This window comes from Girardinichthys multiradiatus, chromosome 12 (assembly GCF_021462225.1).
Source record: "Girardinichthys multiradiatus isolate DD_20200921_A chromosome 12, DD_fGirMul_XY1, whole genome shotgun sequence".
NCBI classification, from domain to species: Eukaryota; Metazoa; Chordata; class Actinopteri; order Cyprinodontiformes; family Goodeidae; genus Girardinichthys; species Girardinichthys multiradiatus.
The window spans coordinates 43,224,565-43,239,732 of NC_061805.1; positions in this window are offsets into that span (position 1 = coordinate 43,224,565).

Sequence of the window (15,168 nt, forward strand, 5' to 3'; positions counted from 1 at the left end):
ACATTCAAAAGTGACCAAAACATCAGCCAGAAAGCATAGGTAGTGAGAAGTGGTCTGTGGTCCCCACCTGCAGAACCACTCCTTTATTGAGTGTGTCTTGCTAATCTCCAAAGATTTCCCCCTGTTGTCTATTCCATTTGCACAACAGGATGTGAAATTGTCAGTCAGTGTCTCTTCCTAAGTGACCAGTTTGATGTCACAGTACTTTGGTTTACTCGGAGTTATATTGTGTTGTTTAAGTGTTCCCTTTATTTTTTTGAGCAGTGTGTATATATATATATATATATCAATGCATTGTCCGTAGTCACTTTCAAGGTTGCAGGGAGTCTGGTGTTTATGCCCAGGTTTGCCCCCATGCCTCGGACCCCTCTTCCTCCCCTCTTATCCTGACTCTCATTGGTCAAGAGTACACCCTGAACAGACCACAGTCGATCACAGGGCAATGCAGAGACACACAACAATACCAATACCAACAACAAGTACAATTTTAAGAGACCAATAAGCTCAAAATAAAAATGACATTCATGCCCACCATGGGTGTATGTAAGTGACTGATCATGACCTCTTAAGGTTTGATTTATTAATGTAAGGTTTATGCACACTTTTTATATCTATGAGTCTGTCTCCTCGCCAATATTACCTGTCAGATGTAGCTTTTCATGCTTCCCAATTCAAGATCATTGACAAGCTGATCTGATTTCATCTGACTGCCTGTGTGGTAACTGATGTCATTCATTGTAATTCCACTCAGACCTTCCTAGGAAATGCACAGTCATGGGTAGGTTTTAATGATTTTGAGCATTAAGAAACTTCCCCATCATCACTGGAAAAGAGAAAGCTATCCTGAAGTTTCTGTGGAACTCAGTCATCTTGGTTTCATGTTCATGAATTAGTAGGTCCAAAGCTGTCAGCACTGAAAGGCTGTGTATTCCAAGGCAAGTTATTTCCAATCAATATCCGTCTCTTCTCTGAAGGTTAGTTTTTCTCCAAGTCTTTGAGTGACACTTCATCAAGTTGGTGGAAGGAGCCATCTGAATTTATCTTTTACTTCAAATATTGTCTTAAATCAGTCCTTCAATAGATTCAATGCTACAGTCCTCCACGACATTGAAAAATGTGTTTGAACTCTTTCCACCGCAGCAGTAACTATCCTTTCATCTGCCTCACAGGAGCAAATTTTTTTTTGCAGTGCTTTTTCCAGATAGCTTTCCTTTTATGATTGTGTCATTGTCGTCTTTGGAGTTGAAGTTAGAAACCGAGGCTTTAATCCTATGTATAAATTCTACTGTTTTTTGTCCAGCTGATTATCTCAAAAGGGATAGAGCGTTCTTTTAAAAGGGTTTTGTGCTTACCATTAGTATACGGAAGTCAGTGCAGTTCGGAAAATATTGCAAGATGGCTAAGCTATACCAACTTATGCTTAGACTGGAGATAACAGAGGACAGAATTTTCACCATCTAAAGACTGGGTTTGAGAAATACTGTTTTCCAAAGGTTACCTGTTTAACCCCTCCACCTTAACAGTGAGGTCCGTTTCAGTTGCCTTTCAAAACATAATAAACTTTTAAAAATCTTTTTGTACCTATGAGGAGCACTTTACTTCTTTTCCATCTCTGTACCACAGCACAATTACCAACTTAAAGTCCATAGAACAGATTTTCTATTCATTTTAACTAAGGGAAACAGTGTTTGTACAGAGCGATTTCTTCACCTTTCACAAATGTAGTTCACATTAACATCTCATTTTGATCCGTCACCTTGAAGAAAACTGCTTTCTATAGGTCCCTTCAAAATATCCTTGACAAACCACAGGTCAGGAGTTTAGATAACTTTGAAATAATCTATTATTAATAACTTTAAATAATAATTATTGACTGTGTTAAATGTTGATGGCAATTCTGTCTTTTTATTAAAAGGAATGGTTACATGTTTTAGATAAAGAGTAATGTAAAAACATCCTCACTCATGAATTTTAATGTCTAAAGCAATAACTTATATAAAACATTTTTGATACTAAGAGAGACAGGTCTCTTAGTTTAAAGAAAGTATAAAAAAAATAAAATAAAATACTGTTTCTGAGGCAAAACCAAGAAATGCAGAGGAATAGTGGAATGTTGTCAAATCATCCTGTGATTCAGAAAAATGATAAATCCTAAAGATTGTTTTGTTAATTCAGTAAATATTTGAGTTTGCAAAAAAAAGAAATCGCAGATACTGCTATTTTGTTGAACAGCACAATGTAGATGTATTATAATGAAAAGATGTCAACATTTTCATTCATGGCTGGATTTTGAATACAATGCGCAGTATACCCAATGCATGGAAATAATAAAACAAAAAATATTCTGTGGATTTTGAGCTTTACTTACATTTTTAAACACACTTCTATATTTTTTAACACAATTGTATATAGCACTGTACATACACAAGGCAATCCACAATGTTTACATGAAATAATGGGAAAAAAAAACCTTTCAGCTCTGAAAAAACATTGCATAAGAACAAGCAAATTCTAAAATCAAAATGTAATCTTCAATTTTACATTTATATTTACTCATCAGTGATTGGGGAAACAGTTCATTAGTGAGACTCTTTGATCGAACGTTGTGGTAAACAAAAATGTTTCCAGAGAACATTTAAGACATAACAATTTCTGCACATCTCAAGTATTAAGGAGTTTGTTGCAGAGTTGAGGAGCTAAACTAAATGCTGCTTTCCCTTTTTTAGTTCTGGTCCTAGAACACTGAGTAAGCCCATCTCTGATGACCGTAGGGGTCTACATGATTCCTTTTAACAAACAACTCAGAAACCAAAGACCGTGTAATGGTTTTTTTGACCAATCGCAAAACTTTCAAATCTTTCCATAATTTTAGCATTGTTTCTAAAGAAAATGTGGAAGTTCAAACAGCACTCTGTAGGAGATGACTATTTTTTTTACATTTCTTGATGTCCAAGCAGCAGATAGATGGTGTTATCTGTAATCTGGGTGACTCTTTAATCAACAAATCTCTCCACCAGTCTGCATCCAGTCTCCATGGTAAATAACTGCTGTACTAGCAAATCACTGCTGGTATTTCCCATCACCTCTTGTAGAACTTATGGTGTTTGCAGGTCATGTACCAAACCTACAGCTTAGTTGCTTGTGTGTGTACATGCTGCATGTACTGTAAATGTAATTTAATTTACTGTAATTAACCTAACACAAAACCCCAGAACTGAACATAGCAAAAAGAGAAACAAAAACTGCATAAAAAAGTACTATTCATTTAATGGCCCTTGTCTGCCCCTGCATGTTTGCTCTCATGCCAGGTTATGGTTCCTACCTCTACTGCAAGTTCATCAAAAATTATCTTAGAAGTATGCTGTCCTTAAGGACAGCAATTCCCATTTGCTGTAAATTTACTGTGTGGGAAGCCTGCATATTAGCTTTTTTGTGGAGGTGCTGTTTTTGTGGCTCTGAAAGTCGAGGGTCACTTTAGGAAGAATAATGTGGTTGGAAGATTAGTGGCATGGTCCTGGCTTCTCCCTCTGTCAATGGAGGTAGGACACTGAACTTTATGTTGCACCAGTCTCTTAACCTGTAAAGCCCAATAAACCCGCTGGCAGGTTTAGCTGAGATGCATATTGTTCGTTTCTAAAACTAGATCAAACGCCGCCAGTTTTTTTTTTCTTAAATCTGATGCTGTAATGTTCACTAAACAATTTCCCCAAATGAGTTTTGCACAAATACTTATAGTCTTACAGCAAACTAAACACACGCAATGGCATTTCAATGTCCCTCAGACATGGGTGACTCTGAACAAAACTGTACAAAAAGCACCTTTCTTTTTGCAGCACCCCACCCCCCATGTCCAATATAATTACATAAGAGAGACACTTGCTTTTCTCACAAGGCATAACTCATCTTTCTTGGCCCTCCTCTGGTAAAGTAATTAACATGCATAGCTCATGCGCTCTGGGTGCGCTCTGCTGGCTGCTAGCTTGCCCTCTGCTCTGTTAGCTTGCAGTGTTGTGTTATTTCTGAATAACTGATCACTTATAATGGCACAGAAGAGGAAAATGAAAGTTTTGGAAATTTTTGACAACATTTAGCAGACCAGTGACATGAAAATATAATTTACTTCAGACAGCTGCTTCAATTAGGATGACGATGATGAAGGTAGGATTCGTGAAGGAGGGAGCTGTTTTGTGAATAAGTTACAGCGTTTCTTCTTTTCTCCAGCAGATTTACGTTACATGTCTGCTATTTCAACAATTTTTACATATACGTTTGTAATTACTGTCGTGTAGGACATATGTTGTGTAGTAAAAACCACCCACCCCTGCTCCAGAACAAAGAGACTGTATGGCTGTTTGTGTGGGTCCAATTCAAAGATTGTGTGTTTTAAGTTTGATTCAGAATCAGTCACCATCAAGTTTATTGACCAAGTTTGTGTCACAAACAACAAACTGGACTTATGTTTCCACAACCACAACATGTAAAAACATTTAGAGGGACAGAAATAAGGACAGTGAGCAGTATGGACAAGGGTGTGTGAAAAGGAGGGTATGGGGGGTGTAGCCCATCATCATTTATATAATTTTTCATTGATAATTATTTTTTACGCATTTGTATACAGTGTGTCATGGATTTTCTTTTATAAAAATCCCTCCCGTTGAAGAAAAAAAGACACAATTTAGTATGATTTATTTTCATTGTATTAATTTTATGCTGTGCACAATGGTACATTTTGATTATGCACAGGGTACGTGTCATGAACAAATGCTATGTCATATGCAGAAGGAGTCAACGGAAATGAGCACTTTAATTTTTCCAGATTCCTTTTTATGAGATGAAAAACACATTTGTTTTGACACAGTTTTGGCACACTGGGCTAAATTGGGCTAATTTTGACAAAATGCCAGCTCCTCTTGGCACATTGACCTCTAAAACTTTTGTGGAACAAATATGCTTCAACTGATTAAGTTGAAATATGCTGCTGTAGTAGTCAAGATGCTGATAAACCTGAGGCTTCCCCTAGGATTTCAAAAAGACTTTCATGCTGTTTTGCAATGTTCATTAATTAAAAATCTTTGGTGAGGCTCAAAAATGTAGATTTTTTTTTCTTTGTTTAATCACAAATTAATCAGACATAGTAAGAGTTGCATTAGAGGTTGCACTGGAAAACAAATATATGTTATGTCTTATCTTTATATAGGTACCAAATGTTTGCATTTAGACTTTTTAATTATGGAGCTAGACTTGATTTATTTCAGTCATGTAATTTTAGGAAGAAATTGCTCTAAAACCCCTTAGGGCTTAACAGTTTAACAAGTGTGTGTGTGAGAATGGCTGAACATATAGTATAAAAGTGTTTCAGTTGTAGCCATAGCTAGTTGTTGAAAAATGACTAGCTATGGAGTAAATCCCCTTCATGGCATGTCTCCTGTTATTTTTCATTTAAAGCACCAAACTAGTTTGCTTCTGCAAATGTTAGTGTGAGCACAAGTTGTTGTGGGCCAATGTCATGGCTTCAGGATCCACTCAGCTTACAAATGACAAGCTAGTGTTAAATAGCTTCAGAGGCCTCTGTAACCTCAGTGTAATTCCTTGGTCAGCAACAATGTCCGTACACCAGTTAATGTTCATTCTCCATGGTAATTAACTGTTGTACTGGCCAGTCCCCTGTCGCAAGCCCAACGCTTTGTCATCTAAATGGAAAGTGTTAGCCTGCTATCATCTGATGTCAAAAATAAAAATTTGTTAAATACAATTTTCCTAGGGGCTGCATGGTGGCACAGTTGGTAGCACTGTTGCCTTGCAGCAAGAAGGTCCTGGGTTCGATTCCCAGCCGGGGGTCTTTCTGCATGAAGTTTGCATGTTCTCCCTGTGCATGCATGGGTTCTCACCGGGTACTCCGGCTTCCTCCCAAAGTCCAAAGACATGCCTGTTAGGTTAATTGGTCACTCTAAATTGCCCTTAGGTGTATGAATGAGGGTGTGCATGGTTGTTTGTGTGTTGCCCTGTGACGGACTGGCGACCTATCTAGGGTGTACCCTGCCTCTCGCCCATAGACTGCTGGAGATAGGCACCAGCTTCCCCGTGACCCACTATGGAATAAGCGGTAGAAAATGACTGACTGACTGACAATTTTCCTATCCCTTACATGAAACGTAAAGGGGAAGAGCCTGTATGAGGATCCCTTGAGATCCTATCTAGTGCTGTATGGTGTTTGTCTCCTGGAAACACCACTAAAAAACTGTGACAGAAAGGTAACGTTGTAAATAAATAATTTCCTTGTTCTAAACTTGTACAGGCAAATCTGTGCAGCCAAGTGGGACACAGGGACATGTTGGCAAACACACAAGGTTAACATTGTTATGTAGCACTGAGGGATACAGTGGGATTAAACATCACATGTGATTATAAATATATAGGGCTGAAGAATGAAAAATTCATCAATAACAACTGCTATGAAAATCACTTACTAAACTAAAACAAGAATATTGGATTAAAAAAAACCTTGAAAGTTTTTTTTCTGCTGTGAAAATAATTTTTTCTGTGTCCTATATTTGCCTTTATTAGCACCTAACTATAAACACCTAGAATAAAAGAGATCAGCATCATGCAGAACTGGAGAAAATCCATTAACTGATATTTTGTCATGATCTTGTTTGAGGTTCTGCTTCATATCTCTGGTAGTTCTGTTGTTCTCAGTTTTATAATCACTCCTTTTATATTTCGCAGAGTTGGTCAGCACCGCTTTGTGCTATTAATAAAGCATGAATAGGAGTTCAAAGACAGTTATCAGTGTTGTCAATTTAGTTTTTCACTTAAATGAGTAATCTGTTACTTGTCATCATGTGCTCTGGGTCAGTTCAACCTTTCCACAATTCTTGCCCCACCTGTACCCTTGAATTGTCATTTAATCATAAGCTGCTTCAATTTCATACTCTCTAATACATTATTCCATCTCCATGTACTTCACAATACATGTAAGTCCTGGCAGGTAAAATTTTATTTAATTTCCATTTTAATAAAAACATTTTTGTCCTAATTGCTGGTATACCTTACTTGTTGCATGAGAGATTTTCTATCCACCATTAAGACTCACTGTACTAGAATTATTCTATATCTTTTCAATGAAATGTTTTTTTTTTATATAATGTAATAGTAAGTCCTTTTCATTTGCAAAGCATCAACATCCTGATTTGTTGTTTTATGTTAAATTGCATCAAATTGTATCATACTTAATTAAATCAAAACATACAGAACTAGAATAAATCTAGGTTACGTGTAAAGAATCAGGGTTTACTGTTTATCCATCAATAACCACTATTTGCATTTGTGGGTAAAGGTGTTTGCCAGTTGCTTGTAGCAAAAGTAATGGCCAGAGGGTCATCACTGCTGGCAGGAAAATCATTAGATGCTCGCTCGGCTCCCTGGGATATTTCTACAGTTCCTGTTCCCTCCAAATAGCCCAGAGCATGCTGACAGATCTATTCTTCCCCAGAAATTCTATGTTTGAAACTTTTGCCTTTGGGCAAAAGTTACAGGATAGATAAAAACAAGCAGACTGATTTAATAAAAAGCCTTTATTTTAAAGCCATATTAGGACTAAGTAGTCATTGAATATTGCTTCAAAGTGTGTTGTTTGAAAAATGGAAAAAACAGACCGAAATTGTAGAATGGAGTGAAAATATTGTGCATGTGTTGTATCATATGGCATCAAGATTTCTAGCTTATTTTTTTACTTTTGCTCTAATACCATTGTTCTTCATTTTGTTTAAAATCTTGCTGATGTTTACACTCAATATATGTATATGCATGCTCATAAAAAAGTGCATAAAAATAATCTCCAAAAGCGTAAACAGCTTGGCAAGATAACTAGATTGGATTTAACGTCCCACCGATGGGTCCAACACCGGTGGGTCAAGCTGAGACACGCTGTTTTTTCTCCGCCCCTAAAATCACTACGGACACAGTTGGTTTTTTTTTTTTCTTTTTTCATTAGTCTCTCACAAGAGGAGGTTTTAATGTTAGTTAAAAAATAAACCAAATTAGCTATTCACAAAAGCTTTCAGTTTTACAGCATTTTAAAAATCCAAGAACACATTTAAAGGTCCTTCAAACAGGGGTGAATCTGAACAAAACGCAACATAAAACCCCTTTCTTTCTGCAGCGAATCCCAATGTCTGGTATCATTAGATACCAGACATGTAGGGTTTCAAAAAATGTATTTTGTCTATATTTAATCACAAATAAATCACATGTAGTAAGAGTTGCAATAGTGATTCCACTTATTATTTTATGTCTTCCCCATACATAGGTACCAACAGTATGCATTTAGACTTTATAACCGTGGAGTAATTCTTGATTTATTTCAGTTATGCATTTCCAGGTGGATATTGCATCTACAATCCTTAGGGCATTACAGATTAATTTTGGTTGATACTGTATGAATTACATCCAGAAATTGTCTGAATTTACATAGCACTTTTCTAGTCACACCGACCGTCAAAACGCTGTACACTAGAGGCACATTCACCCAACTGCACTCACAAACATGCACATATTCATTCACAATCTCTGCTCACCTGAGCTGCTATGCTCCTAACTCTAACACAATTCATCCCTCCAGTCCTTCTCATCATGCAAACTACTACCACAGCCTTTCCAAATTTTCTCCCACATTCCGAGGCACTGTGAAACTGTTGCCAGACTCTCTTGGTTCTGTTTTCCTGTTTTCAGCTGTTTCTTTTGCATCTGCTGAGAATAGAAAACATTTAAAACTGTCAGTGATTTAGCGGGAAAGTCAAACTTTAAAGTAGAATAGTAAAGAGAATTAAAAAACTGGTTATTAATCAGGAATAGATAAAACACTTGGTCATAGTGAATCCATTCTTTAAAATCACTACCAGCCATTTCATCAATTTACCAACATTTATTTTTAAACTGTATTCAGGCAGGCCGCTGATGATAGCTATATTCATTTATATGTCTGAAATTGAGAAATATGTCAAAAAGCAAAACAAAAACAAAAAAACACAACTGAGCCCAAATAAGTTTATGATGCAGGTTAAAGAGAAATGACATTACATCATTGGATAATACAATACCCGCCCAGAACAAAAGGTTCAATTTGAGTTCATAGATGTGGGGAATGACGGCTTGTGGCAAAAACGTTTTAGTACTTTATAATTCTGATAGCAATAAAAAATATGTTTTTATTTATATTCCTCTTTTGACTAACATTTTTACATTGATGCTGAATAGCTTCAGCCATCCCAGCTCGCTCCAGGCTACTGCTACACATGTTGTGGTTAGAAGAGAGTCACAGTTTCTCTCTTTCTTTAGGATACCTTGGCACAGACACAAACAACAAAAAAACAAGGCCACGTCAGCTAAATACCGGTAAAGGAAAGCATTCTCTAAAATGTTAAACTTTATGCTTATAAAATCTGCGGCCTCCTTGTTGTTCAAGCTGTTGGATACCTGCTCTAGCTTTTGTAGAAGAGTGCAGCCTTACTACTGAGCTAAAGCAATTAACACAAAAACACAAAAACTCAGTCTTCACGGGGAGAACCTTTATTTCTCACAATGCACAAAACATCTTCACCAAAAATTCCAGACGTTCTCCGCCTTCAGCACTTACAGCGCGATGTTATACAAATACAAAACATTAGTGTGTATGTGAAACCCTTGACCAATCAAATTTGCCATCTTCATTTATGCACATGTTTTTGGGACACACAACATTGATTTTCAAGCGCAATTACGGGAATAAAAGACTAGCATCACATCTGCAAAAAATCAAACCATTCTACATGACAGTTGTACCATAACAATTTCATTACTCGTATCAACTCCTCATTCCAAAGCTGAACTAGACCACTTTTATGTCCCTTTTTTGGCCCAGCAAGACTCGACCCAGGCCTCTTTCCAGTAACATGTTGTCTCAGACACACAAACACCTTTTAACCACATAAACTACTTTCACACTTTCTTTCATAAGCATATTATGAACAGATTTGTTTTACTCATTCTTCAGCCATGTGTTGTTGCTTCCTATAACCCAAGATTGAGATTGTTTTTCTTAATCCTGGGTCAAAAAGGGGTTTCTAATGGAAAGACTGTTTTAATGTGTGTAGAGAAATCCCTCCCCCACCTGTGTTTACTTCCATGGAGCTCATTCACATTTCAGGCATATATCATTTTGTAGAATAAGTCATCACTTCATCATTTTTTCTATGTCCAATATTAGCAGTAACACATCACTTAAACAATACCTCTAAGATTTTTTTTTGACTACACCTATTTAAAATGACACATATCAAGATGGTGCTGGTATGGATACAATGCAATTGACATATATGGTAGTGCCTTCCTGTTTTAGTGACTGTAATTCAAAAGGCTATTTTTGTTTCAGAAAAAGTGTGTTAAAATTTCTCATCTGCATTAGAAAGGCTAAGTGTGTTTATTTAAGTGTTACACTTCCAATTTATTTTTGATTTTCAGACTCTAAAACATGATTATAAATACAGTATAAAGGGATAAGTTCAAAATGTTGTTGGTAACTAAGGTCTTTAACTATGTGCATGCTTCAGATAAACAGTTTGGTCTGTAATCATGTTTGGCTGTAGTTTCTAGGAATGCATGCAGTACTATAGTCATAAGCAGAAAAACTATACTCGCTAGCATTTAGTTGAACATCAATAATGTAAATATATTTTTCAGCCATAATCTATACATATCCACATGTCAGTTATCAGTGTTTTGTGGATAAAATAGGTATTACTGGTTCAGCTTTGTAATGGTTTAGGTCCTACCTCTTTGATAGGCGTTTCAGTGTGATGATGGATGGATGACTTTCCCTCTGCTTCTACTGCACTACCCTGGGGGGCACCTCAGGGCTCTTTTCTTGGTCCTCTCCTGTTTTTACTTTATTTGTTGCCACTTGGTTCTATTTTTAGAAAACATGGCGTGCCATTTCATTAATATATTGATGACTGTCAAGTTAACTTTCCTTTAACACACACTGGCTCCACTCAGCCTCTCCTGGATTGTCTCAATCACATTAGGGGATGGATGGCACTAGATTTTCTACATTTTAATGACCATTTGCGAATCAATTTTTAAATTATTGTTGGACCACATGTTTGCTGAATATTGGACCATTTGCACGTTGCTGTATGTATGTCCAGAGAGTGATCCACTACAGACCACATTCCTTCACCTTCCACAAACACTTTTTCACACTAAAAAAGCAGTCATAGGAATCATCTTAGCTAGAGTAGAACTTCAAACATAAACATGATTTAAACTACACAGTGATAACTTATATACATTTTTCCAACAATGTTGTACTTGATCTATGTATCTGTATTGTTTTCTGTAGCTCCTCTGTGTTTTCTTATAGTTGTTTTATAGTTTTATTCCCATTCTGTCGTATATTTCTGTACTGCACTTTGGTCAGCTGTGATGTTGATTTAAGTGCTTTAAAAATAAAGTGGTATACCATGGTATGGAATGGTATGGTAAAAGAAGTGAAAACAATGGTTGCTGAATGCAATGCTTACTAGTCCCAGTAATCAAAACATATTCTAGAGGCACTGTGTCTACAAATATTATTTAAGTTTAATGTTAGCGTTTTGCAATATTTCTGTGAGGGGAAATGGTACAATAGACTAGACTACAATATATCCTTTCATAATTGCTGTGAAAAGATTTGTGTGAAACTGTACCATATTCCACGTGGTACTGATGCTTTCATGTCTGTTGAAAGGCTACTTGATTGGAGGCCTTAATTAAAGCAACTTATGTTTGATTAAGTCATTAACACATCCAGACCATCCTTTCTCTATTTGTGCAGCATTCTCCATGTACTGCCTTCGATCTAATAGCTTTGTTGAATTTGTGTTCTCCTGCTGTCTGTACAACATTAGGAGTCCTGGGATGATGTGCCGATGGACAGCTTGCAGTGGTTTCTCTCTGCATGCAGCTTGAATAATTAATGCCTTGATTGCGTGGGTATTCATGGGCACAAAAAGGCTTTTCCTATTCGCTGTCTAACACACTGCTTGAATTTTAAATAGTCCTCCCCAGTGGCACAATGCACAGGCGAGCAAGTTATTTGGCTTATAGACAGTACAGTACAGCCGGTGTGCTGCATCATCTGATTACTACAAGCCACTATTGTTAGACATAACAATGAGGTTAATTTATTAGGTTTTACTTCTACAGCTTTGTATTTTAATAGAACAATAATTTCTTTTAAAATTACTCTACCTTAGCTGTATAAAATTATGCATGCTTCTCTTTAATAACAACAGCAGTTCCAAGAGCTGTATCTGCTTTCATGCAAAGGAAATATTTTCTGCTTAACTGCCTCTTCAAAGGAAACACTGCTCTGTTTGAGATGCTCGTCATAAAACTCTGCACCATGTCTGTGGTGACCTTGTGGAATCCCATGCTCCAAGGAAGCATTAACTAACTGTGTTTTTCTCACCTGCCCTACACTTATGTTTTCATGTTTGCACTATGCTCGCATATAAATCCCATAATTAAAGAAGATTTGTGTAGAAAGGCCTACAACGTGCTGCAATCTGCTAATAAAGGGTATTAGCTCTGAAGAGTACCATGCTGCGTAGGGGTTCTTACAGGAAACTACAGACGAAGCTCTCCTATAGTCTTAATGCAATAACATCTCACCATCAATGTTGTGAATTAACAGACTGAATACAAAAATGCTCGTGGCCTCATTGGCTGGCCATCAAACTATTAACTGTCAGTCCTCGGCCTTTAAAGTCCAATTACCTAACCTGACATTACATAGTCCGATGAAATGTAATCACTTGCCTTTCAAGTTTCACCATGGTTAATAAAACACGGTGCGATAGGTGCATTTGTGACACCTTTCAAACTTTTGTGACCTTCTGAATTGAGCTGTGGAAATAATGTGTATATTCCATATTTATATTCTATTTGATGATTTTTCTGAAACTTAATCTACAGACTTGTTTTGTGATTGCACTTTTCTAGGGAGAGAAGCTAAAGCAAAATTTTGGATGCTATTAAAAAAAGCAGATTTTATGGAAATTCTTGCAACCCACCTCTTAACTGAAAATGATTAGAAATTGTGGCTTTGTTTATTCTCTGTTATTACAATAATACCCACAAATCTGGAAGCAATGTTACTTATTTTGCTACATGTAAGCTTAAAGAAGAATATACACATAAACAAGGGAAAACAATATTATTGATTTACTATAATAAATATTTTTGACAGAAGTTTGTTCAGTGTCACAGTTTGGTGTTTGTTATTGAGATCTTATTGACATGCCTTTCTTAGGCTTTTGAACATTTTGCCCACATATTCACTATCAATAGATATTTAGCAGGGGTGTAACAAGATCTTGTGCAATGAGATCTTACAATATTAAAATACCACATCACTTTCCTATTGAAGTGACTTAGTGCTGACTAGTCAATCCAGTCTCTTTTATTGTGAGCATCATTGTAAAAGGTGGAAAGACTTAGACTTTCAGGGTAAATCGAAATTCAATAATTCAACAAAATGTTGTGTCTGCAGTATATTTTTGCTAGTGTGCACATGAAAATAAATTCTGATTTTTACAAACAGGCCGTAGAAAAAAAATATCTGGATAATTCACTGGGGGTTTGGCTGACATAAAATCACAGACAGTAGTCGAGCACGAATTGTCTAAAGTTGGGTTTGGCCAGGAAGCCTTGAAAACTGGGTCAGAGTTTATCTGTTCATTCCTACTAGGTGAAACGACTAAAGGAGCTACATCCATTAACATTTACTTTTCCTTCCCATAGAAAGTACTACTGGATCAGTGCTTCTGTGTTCTTTTTGAGTCTCTGCTCTATTCTCTCAAACCCCCAGTCGGTTGTGGCAGATGGCTGCTCACACTGAGCCTGGTCCTGCTGGAGGTTTCTTCCTGTTAAAGGGAGTTTTTCCTCTCCACTGTTGCTACATGCATGCTCAGTATGAGGGATTGCTGCAAAGTCAATGCCAGTGACTGTCCACTGTTGCTACATGCTCATCCAGGAGGAGTGAATGCTACAAATCTCTGACTCGATGCAATCTGCTGGGTTTCCTTAGACAGAAAAACTTTTTATCCAATTTGAATAAATAACTGAATCTGACTGCACTGTTCAATTGTTAGGATTAATTGGAATGTATATACCTGACTTTTGTGAAGTGTCTCGAGACGACATTTGTTGTGAATTGGCGCTATATGAATAAACTGAATTGAATTGAAATTTGATACTAATCATTTACAAAGCATTGAATGAGATATTACAATTCAACTAATATCATTTCAACTCAATAAAGTTGAAATGAATTAAAGTTGGTATGTAACAGTACACAACAAATATGCTTTGGTACGTACCTTGTTTTTAAAGTGATGGTTTTAAAACATTTCTAGTTAGTTTCAATGAAGACAAAAAAACACAAATTTGTATGTTGTTAGATTGTTTTATTCAGAAGTGAGCAAAAAAAGTTTATCAATATTTTTTGAATTTATAAAATGACCATTATAGGACTGACTGGAGATTTGTTTTGATTTTATTAAGTTAGTAAAGGATATGTGGGTACAGACAATGGATGGATAGATGAACCATATTATTTTGTAGGTTTTGAAAAAGACAGTACTGAGATGTGATAGTAAAAAATCTTTAAATTAACTTTGTTTGCAGATACCTAAGTTTGTACTTTTACTCCTCATCTTCAACTTATCTGGGACCAAGTTGCAGGGGCAGCCAGACAGAGAAAAATATCAAGTTATGCTACGTGCAAATTACATTATTTTAAAGAATAAAATAAAAATGAGTAATCATCAATCATTATAATATGCCGCATTGTACCTCAGGGTGTACCCTGCCTCTTGCCTAACGACTAGGCACCCCCGTGACCCAGCAAAGACAAGTTAGTAAAAGAGGCATGAATGGATAGATAAAATAACTAATAGCAGAAGAAACCTACATTTCCAAATAGCTCCTCTTTACACCATACAGTTTACAATCAACACAAAGTCTCACTTTAATGTAAACTGTAAGCATTTTCTATGTCTGGTGCTTTTTTTAGTTGAAAAATGTTTGTTGTTCATTCACTGAAAGTAGCTTGAGGTGGGTATAGAGTAGCCAGAAAAAAAATATTAC